General features: G+C 43.6%; 1 protein-coding gene across 1 annotated transcript in view; it reads right to left on the bottom strand.

The window, feature by feature from the left end:
• LOC133607452 (roundabout homolog 1-like) overlaps window positions 1–11457 on the bottom strand; it is a 281312-nt gene extending 269855 nt beyond the window's left edge. Inside the window, exons 1-2 of the mRNA XM_061962074.1 lie at window positions 11373–11457; window positions 11109–11254 (exon numbers count right to left, since the gene is read on the bottom strand). The gene's annotated coding sequence lies outside the window, so the exon portion shown is untranslated. The remainder of the gene's footprint in view (window positions 1–11108; window positions 11255–11372) is intronic.
• Between the last annotated feature and the right edge of the window lie 865 nt (window positions 11458–12322).

Genomic DNA, 12322 nt, shown 5'->3' with positions numbered 1-12322 from the left:
CAACCATGCTGAACACCCTCTCTGATGATGCATTCTGCTTCGTCTCCTTGTTGTGTGCGCAGTTGTGCACTCTCTAAAAGCCCTAGATGTTAATGTCACATATGCATGTACAGTATATGGCATTATTGTCCTGTTTAAGAGTGTCACAACATTGCTGTTTACGGCAGACAAACTGCTTTATGGTAGACGAAAACGTGACTGCTGTTGTTGTGTGTTGTTGCCGCGCTGGGAGGACGTTAATGAAACTGCCTAACAATAAACCCACATAAGAAACCAAGAACTCGCCCTCGATCATTCTACAGTTATAACGTCATTGGGCAGGCACTCTGTTTATATTGTGGGAAAGCGGACGTGAAAACAGGCTGCCGACACGTCACTCAGGTCCGCATGGATTTCGGGAGATTTTCGGGAGAAAATTTGTCCCGGGAGGTTTTCGGGAGAGGCGCTGAATTTCGGGAGTCTCCCCGAAAATCCGGGAGGGTTGGCAAGTATGAGTTAGAGATGCTACCTCAGTAGAAGCATTTAAGTCCCATATTAAAACTAATTTGTATACACTAAATAGACCCCCCTTTTAGACCAGTTGATCTGCCGTCTCTTTTCTGCTCTGGTCCCCACTCCTGTGTGGAGAGCTTATTAGGTGACCACAGATGATGCGCTAGCTGTTCAAAGTCGGGACCCGGGTTGGACCACTCATCTGTGCATCAGTTGGGCACGTCTCTGTGCTGCTGACTTGTCTCCACTCAAGATGATCTCCTGCTGGCCCCACTATGGACTGGACTCTCACACTATTAACTAGATCCACTCAATGTCCATTGCACCGGTCGCACTGGGGGGAGGGGTCCCCACATCTGCGGTCCCCTCCAAGGTTTCTCATTGTATCCCATTGGGTTGAGTTTTTTCTTGCCCTGATGTGGGATCTGAGCCGAGGATGTCGTTGTGGCTTGTGCAGCCCTTTTGAGACACTTGTGCTTTAGGGCTATACAAATAAATGTTGATTGATTGATTGATTGTATGTGTAAAAAGATACCCGGTACCACATTTGGTACCCATTTTGAAAAGTGGAGCTCTAATTTGTTTCATGAAAGCCTGTATAATTGAAGAGAGGATTCTAAATTCATTTTGTAACTAATCATGACACGACCACTTCATTATGACAGAAATATTTATTTATTACTTTCTTTTTTCCCCCTCACTTTAACTTTAAATGTAAACTACCTGTCCAGAATTTTGACTAAACAATATACTTTAACTGTAGGTGTAGTTTGAAGCACTTTTTTTCTTTGCACTCTCTGTGACTTAGCAACCAAAGTATGTCTTAATATGTGTAGTATTACACTGAGTTTTGATGTCGCTCTCATATTCGCATGGTTTATACCCAATGAAGTGGCCAGTGAATGTTGAGCATTCCCACCAGGCCTCCCCTCCTGAAGGATATAACAAAATATCTGTTAGACTGATCTTCTCGTGCACTGAACCGAGGGCAGAGTCTTCAGATCAAAGGAGACGGGAGCGCTGATTTCCTTCCTCCCTCCGACTGCTAGAGAATAATCACAGCTCACCATCTAACATATTGTCAATAACAAAGAGCAGGAGCTCCCCTTATACCACCCCAGACAGATCACAATACTCCAGCAGGCGCTAGAGCGTGACCAGAATCAGTTTTCAGGAGCACCGCAACCCCCTACGCTCCATGTGCAACAGCCGATATCGCATCTTTTCTTGCCTCCAACTCCTTTTGTACAGATAAACACATACTCACCCTAAATAATTATATTGGTCGCATTTAAAAGCACCAATGGCATTTGCAGTACTACAATAATGATACACCTTGTAATTCTCCGCATTAATAAACTAAACCTGTGGGATTTATATACTGTATGACATAAATTGTGCTTATATGTTTAGTTAAGGCATTTGAGACACAATTACATTATTTGCAATATTTCAGTTATTATGCATGACAAACAAATTGTTGTTTCCACAATAATTGTGTGAATGCTGAAAAGCATGCTAACTGTTTTAGCTAATTTTGCAGGCATACACCCCAGAAGCAGATGACTTGGTACTTGACATATGCTAACTGTTAGCATGTTAACATTAGCATGCTAACATGAGTCAGTAATTTTGCAGGGTACGCCTCAGAGGCGTATAACCTGGTACTTTACTTATGCTAATTATTAGTGTAAGCCAGCTAATTTGCCTGTTTACCATATGCCGCAAGCGGACACGAACCTTGTTCGTCCGTGTGAGAGACAAATGTGCTGACCACTGGGCTAAAAACCCGAGCCAGCACTACCCTTGAAGTCGTCGGGGAGTGAGGTATACCAACCTACACCTGGCACAGCCGCACTGACTGTCTCCGTTACTCTCACTCCCCCTAAACCTCACTGTCATCCGGGTCACGGCACCAATGTAACCCAGATGGTTTGACCCCAATGCCTTCTTACCCCATTCCGCACAGGGACTCAAACATTCGTCATTTGTATAGAGAGGCGAGTGTGCTAACCACTGAACTAGAAGCCCAAGCTCGCAGCCCAGCTGCCAGCACTACTCTTGAAGATGTCAGGGAGTGAGGTTTACCAACATACACCTGGCACAGCAACACTGGCTGGCCCCCGTTAAATTATCATGTTAATATTAGCATGATAACCTTTAGGTAATTTTGCAGACGTACATCTTAGAATCATACAATGTGGTACTTGACACATGCTAACTGTTAGCATTGTCAGGCTTGTCCCTGACAGTTTGACTGTGTTTTAGTTTTTTCTCTGAGTTTGTCTTAGTTTTCTGTCCAGCACTTTTATTTTGTCTTTATTTCCTACTTGTCTCCCTGAGTGCTGTGTCCCCTCAGCTGTGGCTGATTGGCACCTGGCCACACCTGGTGTCAATCAGCCAGCTGCTATTTATACCTGCCCTACCCTCCAGTCACTGCTGGATCATTGTCATCACTACCTGATTGTCATTGCCGATGTCATTGTAGTGTCTACCTGTCCTTGTCGCTGTCGTCATAGCGGTAAGCTGTTCCTTATAGCTATTTACGGTTGGTTTCTCCTAGCTTCTTGTTTTCCTGTTAGCCAGATCCTGTTAGCCGTTTGCTATTTCCAGTTTTTCTGTTTTCTGGTTCCTGTTTCCATTTTGCCTGTTCCTAGTTTGTGTTTTTACTTTATTTCGAACATTAAAACCATGTTTCCTTGTACCAAGCCTGCTGCCATCTCTGCATATTGGGGTTCGTCAACAACAAACCTTGACATAATGATCCAGCCAAATTCGAACCTCGCAGACATGTCCATGGCGGAGAGGATGAACAAGGCTTTGGAATTAATGGATAAATTAAAGAAAAGTTCGGCCTCATTCCAAGCCCTCTCCCACCCACCCCTGTCGTCTGTGGGCCTATCTGGTGATGTCTGGGATCCGTCCCTTGAGGGGGGGGGGCTATGAGTGGCTGTGCAGCTAGGGAGGCACAGCTACTTCTCGCCCCAGTGGGTCTGCAAAAGACAACGCCATCATCTCAGGTGGGTCTGCAACAAACGCCACCATCATTTCCGGTGGGCCGGCAGACGCCACCATCATCTCCGGTGGGTCTGCAACCTACGGCGCCACCATGCACTCCGGTGGGCCGGCAGACGCCACCATGCACTCCGGTGGGCCGGCAGACGCCACCATGCAGTCCGGTGGGCCGGCAGACGCCACCATGCAGTCCGGTGGGCCGGCAGACGCCACCATGCAGTCCGGTGGGCCGGCAGACGCCACCATGCACTCCGGTGGGTCTACAACCAACGGCGCCACCATCCTCCTCTCCGGTGGGCCAGCAGCAGACGGCGCCACCATCCTCCTCTCCGGTGGGCCAGCAGCAGACGGCGCCACCATCCTCCTCTCCGGTGGGCCAGCAGCAGACGACGCCACCATCCTCCTCTCCGGTGGGCCAGCAGCAGACGGCGCCACCATCCTCCTCTCCGGTGGGCCAGCAGCAGACGGCGCCACCATCCTCCTCTCCGGTGGGCCAGCAGCAGACGGCGCCACCATCCTCCTCTCCGGTGGGCCAGCAGCAGACGGCGCCACCATCCTCCTCTCCGGTGGGCCAGCAGCAGACGGCGCCACCATCCTCCTCTCCGGTGGGCCAGCAGCAGAGGGCGCCACCATCCTCTTCTCCGGTGGGCCAGCAGCAGAGGGCGCCACCATCCTCTTCTCCGGTGGGCCAGCAGCAGAGGGCGCCACCATCCTCTTCTCCGGTGGGCCAGCAGCAGAGGGCGCCACCATCCTCTTCTCCGGTGGGCTAGCAGCAGAGGGCGCCACCATCCTCCTCTCCGGTGAGCCAACAGACGCGCCACCATGCACTCCGGTGGGCCAGCAGAGGGCGCCACCGCCATCCTCCCCGGTGGGCCAGCAGAGGGCGCCACCGCCATCCTCCCCGGTGGGCCAGCAGAGGGCGCCACCGCCATCCTCCCCGGTGGGCCAGCAGAGGGCGCCACCGCCATCCTCCCCGGTGGGCCAGCAGAGGGCGCCACCGCCATCTTCTCCGGTGGGCCAGCAGAGGGTGCCACCGCCATCTTCTCCGGTGGGCCAGCAGAGGGCGCCACCATCGTCTCCGGTGGGTTCTCCCACACCGGCGGACGAGCCGCCTCGCCAATTGCGGCGGCGTTCAACTCGCCGTCGCCACCTAACTCTTCCCCGCTGGTTGCGGGGACACTTAGCCTGGTGGCCCACCTCCTTGTCCTCCCTCCACCCTCCCGTGACTTTGGACTTTTTGGGGGGGGGGGGGGTTTCTAGAACGTCTGGTATCCGTTATAGGAAGGGGGGCTACTGTCAGGCTTGTCCCTGACAGTTTGACTGTGTTTTAGTTTTTTCTCTGAGTTTGTCTTAGTTTTCTGTCCAGCACTTTTATTTTGTCTTTATTTCCTACTTGTCTCCCTGAGTGCTGTGTCCCCTCAGCTGTGGCTGATTGGCATCTGGCCACACCTGGTGTCAATCAGCCAGCTGCTATTTATACCTGCCCTACCCTCCAGTCACTGCTGGATCATTGTCATCACTACCTGATTGTCATTGCCGATGTCATTGTAGTGTCTACCTGTCCTTGTCGCTGTCGTCATAGCGGTAAGCTGTTCCTTATAGCTATTTACGGTTGGTTTCTCCTAGCTTCTTGTTTTCCTGTTAGCCGTTTGCTATTTCCAGTTTTTCTGTTTTCTGGTTCCTGTTTCCATTTTGCCTGTTCCTAGTTTGTGTTTTTACTTTATTTCGAACATTAAATCATGTTTTCCCGTATAACGCCTTCCGCCTTCTCTGCATCTTGGGGTTCGCGTCCTACAAACTCTGACAAGCATGCTAGCATTAGCACGTTAGCTCCTTTGGCTATGTTTGCTGACACATGCACTAGAGTCGCATATTTTGTTCGTCGGTGCAATCTGGATGGGGCGCTGCTTGTTAGCATTTTAGTTTAGCTTCAGCTTTTCAGCATTCATACACAATTTCTCCCACAATTGCATATTGTACTTTAGTTTGAAACCCTAATTCAAGCTATACTTTAAAAACGCAGTATATCATTTGAGATAGCGATATATCGTCTGGAAAGTGGATTGCTTTCCAACAGCATGGATACACAAACACACGACTCTAACTACTTGTTTATTTTGCCATATACCAAAGTTGTACATTTCACTGTATTTCCTTTTATAATAAATTACATCTATTGATTTCGAGCAGTATCAAAAGTCGAATGCAACTGGCTCAATGTTGATTTAGCTACTGTATCTTCTTTTGTAGTATAGTGGTACCTTGGTTTTCATTAGTAAGCTATTCCATAAGGTCTGAAGAATACAGAATCTTAGGAAAACCACACCTACTGTTTGTGGGTTGGGCTCTCTGGGTGGCTGGGGCCGCACTCTGGCTCCCACACACACTGGGAGTCAAATATATTGTACATACAAATATACATATACTCACATACACACCGTTATTCATTCATACATACATACCTGTACATACATACATAGGTACCTACGCTCCCACATACATACACAAATACAGTACATACCTACATACTAGTTTGTACATCCACACGCACATTCGCTGTACAAACATACAAATGCACATACTGTACATATACACTCACTGTACAAACACACATATACACATACTGTACATATACATACATACACTCATGCACATAATCACGTTTCATCAAACATATATTAACGTTGTTGCCGTAGGGTAAACTGGGTAACACATGGCACACTGACAAAGCTTAACCTATTGTTACTATAACAATCTACAAGGTTAATATAGGTTGCTGCTCTTTCTTCCCCTCCATTTTTCTGCATTCTTTTGTATCTCTAGTTATCATTACTAATATGTATTGTTGCATTTGAACAACTGTATTGTTGATAATAGAGGTAAGTTATTGGTATTGTTCATTATCAATAGCGCTATTTCTATTGGTATTTGTATTGCTCCATTTGTAGTGTAATAATGCTCATTGTCATGTCGGTAGTATTGTTTAGCTAACTGCTTCTTTGCTATCACTTTTACCATCATATTTGTACATATCGTATTTGCTGATGTTGCTCTATTGTTGTTGTTGTTGTTGTTATTGTTGTGTTTGCTGTGGGTTTTTTTCTCTCTCTATCTTATCCCCCTCGTGTCCCCACAATTTCCCCCTGTCTTCCTTTTTTTCTCTTTCTATCCCCTCCTGCACCAAACGATAACATAAATACATTTAATAAAGTCAAATACAAATAAGGCAACAAGAGAAGTATCCTACACTTCTCTTTTGTAAAGTAAATCTGAACAGCCGATATGGGCATCTACATCAACTATATGATTTGCCTGAGAAGCTGGACAGGACAAAAATAAATAAATAAATAAAAAATAAAAATTAAAAAAAGGGTTGTACAGTATACCGGTATTAGTATAGTACCGCGATACTAATGAATCATGTTTGGTACAATACCGCCTCTGAAAAGTACCAGTCCGCCCCAAAAATGTATTTGTATTGTTTTTTTGTTTTTTTGTCCTGTCCATCTTCTCAGGCAAATCATATAGTTGATGTAGATGCCCATATCGGCTGTTCAGATTTACTTTACAAAAGAGAAGTGTAGGATACTTCTCTTGTTGCCTTATTTGTATTTGACTTTATTAAATCTGTTTATATTATCATTTGGTGCAGCCGGGCCGGAACAGAAGGGAATAGAAAGAGAAAAAATGTGTGGGAGCGTAGGTACCTATGTATGTACAGGTATGTATGTATGTATGTGAGTATATGTAAATTTGCATGTACAATACATTTGACTCCCAGTGTGCGTGGGAGCCAGAGCACGGCCCCAGCCTCCCCGAGAGCCCAATCCACAAACAGTAGGTGTGGCGCCCAGGGAACCAGGGACCGCCTCCCCCACACAGCCAGGCCGGCCAGCGACAGGAACCCCAGAGCCAGGCCCACTGCGCCGCCCGTAAGAGCCAGCAGCAGGCCGCAGACAGACCACCCGGCAGAGGACAAGGCACGAGAAAAGCAGGGGACAGCCAGACCCCAAGCCAGCAAAAGACCACACCCCACACGGGCAGAAAGGCGGGACGCCACACCCGGGGGGCCCAGAGACTCCCCGCAACCAAACGGGAAGACCGCCCCCGCATCACCGGCAACCGGGGCCCACACGAGCCCACCCCCCACCCCCGGACAGCGCGGCGAGGCCCGCCCCCGGCCACCCCACCCAAATTGGCCGCCGCAGGACCACCCAGCACGAGGCCACGGGAACCACCCACCCCACCCGAAGGGACCCCAACGTTGGAGATGGAACAACCAGCAACCGCCCTGTCGAACCCCCCCTGAGGGAGGGGGAAAAAAATAAATAATATTTAATAAAATATATTAAATAAATAAATAATTAAATAAATAGTAATAATAATAATTATCATTATTATATATATTAAAAACGGTTTTTTTTTTTTAAATAAATAAATAAATGAAATAAAATTAAATTAAAAATTAATAATTTAAACAAACGCCATTGGTGGATCTACACCTAACATCCATTGTAATGATAGCAAGTACAGTAGCGTATCTAGTCGATTCTACTATGATTACGTCTATATTTTTTGGCATCACAACAGCTTCTTCTTTTTTATTTATATTATGTTTATAAACTCAGAAAATATGTCTCTGGACACATGAGGACTTTGAATATGACCAATGTCTGATCCTGTAACTACTTAGTATCGGATTGATACCCAAATTTGTGGTATCATCTAAAACTAATGTAAAGTATTAAACAACAGAAGAATAAGTGATTATTACATTTTAACAGAAGTGTAGATAAAACATGTTAAAAGAGAAAGTAAGCAGATAATAACAATAAATGAACAAGTAGATTAATAATGAATTTTCTACCACTTGTCCTAATAATTTTGACAAAGTAATAGAATGATAAATGACACAATATGTTACTGCATACGTCAGTAGCTGAATTAGGAGCCTTTGTTTGCTTACTTACTAATAAAAGACAATATGTCTAGTGTTTTCACTATTTGATTTAAGGACAAACTTGCAATAACAAAAATATGTTTAATGTACGATAAGATTTTTTGTTAAAATAAAGCCAATAATGACATTTTTTGTTGTCCCTTTTTTTTCGAAAAGTATCGAAACTAATCAAAATAATCAAAATAATTTTGGTACGAGTATCGGTACCAAAATATTGGTATCGGGACAACACTACTGTATATACAACACACTCCTACATCGTGATAATTGCATTTACGGTTCTATGGTCATTTGTTCTCTACATATTTTTCCAGTTGTTCAAGCATTCAATCATAAATTTCCGCTTTAATCCATAAATACATCTGTCCTGGTACATGTCACACAAAACCCGACTAAATCATCATGTGAACAGGTTGAAAGGTACGGTGTCATTGCCGCCAGCGTGTTGAATGCCAGCAGGGGGCAGACAGGAAGTGTGATTCATTGAAGAACTGAGGAAGCGGCAGGCGGTGAAAAAAGAGCCTAGTTCTGTTGAAATAGATTCAAATATTTGATCTGCACACAACTCACCTGCATGATTCAGGTCTGCTGTCAATCAAAAATATTTTATTTTTTCAAAATTCTCCTATTAGAACCTCCTCATATTTATCATTTGTACCTTGTGGGGGAAACGAATGAAAGGGATGGTAACATGTTTTCATCATTGTCACTACATGTATTAGGGGGGAGCTATCAGAGCAAGACAAAAGGCGTTCAAAATATGATGGGCCATATCTGGAGCATTGATAATACTCTTAGTAACGACTCATAGTCAGCTGAGTAGGCATTGTGGGAGAGTGAATCTGGCCTGAAGATAACTGATGATGATCCCATGAACCAGCCACAAGGGGGATTGACCTCTGGTCCCCGAAGAGGAATGACCCATGTCAGCAGCAAATGAACATGCGGTTTGACGCATTTAAAACCTTGGAGTGGAAATGTCCGCAAGTTGAAAGAGTGAAAACCATATAGGAACATAAATAATAACCTTGTACCTGAATATGGGCAATTTCCGATGTTGAATTGTGTAGTATTGAGCTAGCCGGGAAATGCGGGGGCACCATATACAACGTGATCCTATGAGTCTGCTTTAGTTTGAAAGCAATTCCAACACGTCTTCAGCCTAATCCCTTTTGGGGTTTCAAGACCACAGAAGGATTTTCTATACCAGAAGTCAAAGAAATCAAGCAAAAAATAACTCTAAGAGAGTTATAAGTGTTTGAGGGAATGTAAACGCTTGTTTTTTATTCAGTAAGGAAAACATTCCAATATAAAATGGGGGAAAAAGTGAGGATTTGGCTAAATATGTCCAATAGCAATGACATAGACCAAATTGGATTCTGTCTGTACTCTGCTCATGGAAAAATTATCAAATGTTAAAAAACTATTTATGTCACGGCTGTGCATAGTTGAGCTTGTCGTGGCCCCAGGATGCAAAGATAGACGGAGATATGCATGTAAAATAGTTTAACTGAACTGGGGAGGCGGGGGGGTGCATAGTGGCAGCAGAGCATACAGCAAAGTGAAACAATACAATAATCCACCGCCCGACAGGTCAACCAGAAAGAACTTAAATAGGCCTAATGACCAATAGAAAACAGGTGCGCTGGAGGGAAACAGATCCGAAAATGGAGGTGCAGCAAAGCTTCTACAGTAGGAACTAAGCGGGAACAGTCTTTTTGTATGGACAAGATTGTGTTCTAAATTGGCAGGACTGTTTTTGTTATTAGATGTGCTAAATTGATGACTGATTCTTCAATCAAAAAAGTTTAACAGTCATTGGCGTTGTCTCAGTTCGATTATTGCGCCGTTATTTGGTCATGTACGCTAAAGAAAGACATTCAAAATCTCCAACTAATGCAACATAAGTCTGCACGATTGGACTAGTATTGAAAGTATGCATCGAGATCTCTCATGTTACATGCAGATAAGCGTTTATTAAAAAAACTTCTTGCATTGTTTTATATCATTCATACTCACACTTATCTTACACTAAACTTTTTCATGTTTGTGACAAGACAGTCACTCCACTTAACAACAGATTAATGGAGACATACTGTAGCAGTACCAGGAGCAAGAACATGTGCTATGCAAAAAAATAACTGTGTTATGGTGGCATAGGTTTACTCGTGCATTAAAAGTAGTTTAAAAGATGTAAGGGCTTTTAAAATGAAGCTTGCAGAGATACTACACTTAAGTCTGCTTTTTGTCATTTTATTTTTTATTATTTATTTTAAATTTGAACTGTTTAATTGATTGTCTTTTCTATGTATTGTTAAGGCTTTTTTTCAATGGTGTCATTGTCTTGTGTGATGGACCCCAGAATGACAAGTGGCTACTGTGTACAATAACAAATAAACAAACAAATTATATCAAAGTTGCTTTGAAAGCAAACCAAACTTTTATGCAGCACATAAAATTGCATTGCAAAAGTGATACAAATTCAATTTGTATATAACTTTCGGCAGTTCAATCCTGGAAATAATCTGAATAAATAGGCAGTGCTGAGATTAATCAACCTGTGTGTGTATGACAAAAAAGGTTTTACCTAAACTACTAAAATAGACCAAATATACTACAGTATAGTAACTTCACAACTTACCCGTCCAGGTTATTGCTCCTGTGTTACGGCTTCCTCTCTTTGGTAAAAAAAAAAAAAAAAAAAAAAAAGATTGCTCAGTCTGCTCCTTCAGGCTTTCAAGCACTTGAAATTGAAACAGAAAGAGGGAAACAAGGTTCAGCATAGACCTACAAAAAGAGGAGGAAACAAAATCAAAAGGAGGCGTCCATGCTGAAGGAAAATCCTTAATCCATCTGTGATCCAAGAGACGTTATCAGATGGGGTGCATACAAATTGCAAAGCTACCTCTGCAGCAACCTTGGTCCACTTTTTCCTCAGGGTCCTAAGGCTGCAATCTTGACAGCTCATACATTCTGTGGCTTTAGAAACATTGAGCTTCTGTACTGAGCTTTCTTTCTTTTTTTTTAAAAATCTAAAATTAAAAAAAAAAAAACACACATTAGCCTTTCTTATCTTACTCCTTTTTGTGGTCAATTGAGCTATCATGGAATAAACAACAATTGTTTGTAATCTAAAATATTTAAGATATTTTGTAAGTTTGGTTACCAGCAGTATCTGTTTTAGTATGGATGGCCACCGCTGCACAAACTGCAGAAATGCATCCTACTGGGTCCTGCAGCAAAAACAAGCTTGCCTCTCTCTCTTTCACCAAAAGAAACTGAATTAATTTCACCTTCCTTAGTTGTTCTTCTCCAGGTACTACTGGGAAGGCGGCAAGAACCCAGCATGCACAATTAGCCAGAAAGCAGAAAACACAATCTTGGGTTGAGATGTACTGGAAAGAAACTTGGAAAAATACAATTCTTAGATTTTGTGTTCAAACCCACTGCTGCTCAGAAAATCAATGAACAAATCTTCTTTGTATCTATTGTCTCCTTAAAGTGTATTCTCATTGCATTTTTTTTGTTTTCGCTGTTCCTAAATTGATTGAATACTTTTATAATTGATTCAGAGGATTTTCTTAATTTGATTTTATTGAAAAACCATGGCCACAATGACTGATGAATGCATTCTCTGCTGTGTAATGATGTGTGCAACAAAAGAGAAACATTGATCTTAAAGGTTGCTCTTCCACTATTTATTCAGTTCAATCCACCTTACACGCACCACAATGAAGGCCTCAGGAATTGTGAATGCACTTTTCTTTTGTGTCATGTTGGGTCATGGTTAAAGCTTATTGCGGCCCTTTGTATAACAATTCACAAGTTAAAGGAACATAACAGAGTATCCACCCA

The sequence above is a fragment of the Nerophis lumbriciformis genome, linkage group LG09, assembly GCF_033978685.3.
Source record: "Nerophis lumbriciformis linkage group LG09, RoL_Nlum_v2.1, whole genome shotgun sequence".
Lineage (NCBI taxonomy): Eukaryota > Metazoa > Chordata > Actinopteri > Syngnathiformes > Syngnathidae > Nerophis > Nerophis lumbriciformis.
The sequence above is the reverse complement of the archived record's forward strand: the minus strand, read 5'-3'. Positions and strand labels throughout refer to the sequence as shown.